Raw genomic sequence first — 239 nt, 5'->3', positions numbered from 1 at the left:
CATGCCTAAGGATCTGGAGTTTAAGGCCATGCCTTTGTGTGATTGGCTGCCTTTCTTAACATCAACCATAGTACACGTGTTTAAATTCTAACCTGGAAGGCAAGAATGGACACTAAAGCCATGGCACAGGCAAATAAACAATAAATTAATAAAATAAAAACAATTATTCAATACTCAGATAAATAAATACTAAATTTCAAAATATAATCTTAAAGAGGAAAAGAAGGAAAGGGGGAGTA

At 33.5% G+C, this 239-nt stretch overlaps 1 protein-coding gene across 3 annotated transcripts in view; it reads right to left on the bottom strand.

Annotated features, from left to right (window-relative positions):
- Positions 1–239, bottom strand: part of LOC119592699 — a 17,142-nt gene that overhangs the window by 5,495 nt on the left and 11,408 nt on the right. The gene's annotated exons all lie outside the window — the stretch shown is intronic.

The sequence above is a fragment of the Penaeus monodon genome, chromosome 30, assembly GCF_015228065.2.
Source record: "Penaeus monodon isolate SGIC_2016 chromosome 30, NSTDA_Pmon_1, whole genome shotgun sequence".
NCBI classification, from domain to species: Eukaryota; Metazoa; Arthropoda; class Malacostraca; order Decapoda; family Penaeidae; genus Penaeus; species Penaeus monodon.
This window is presented reverse-complemented; position numbering and strand designations above follow the sequence as displayed.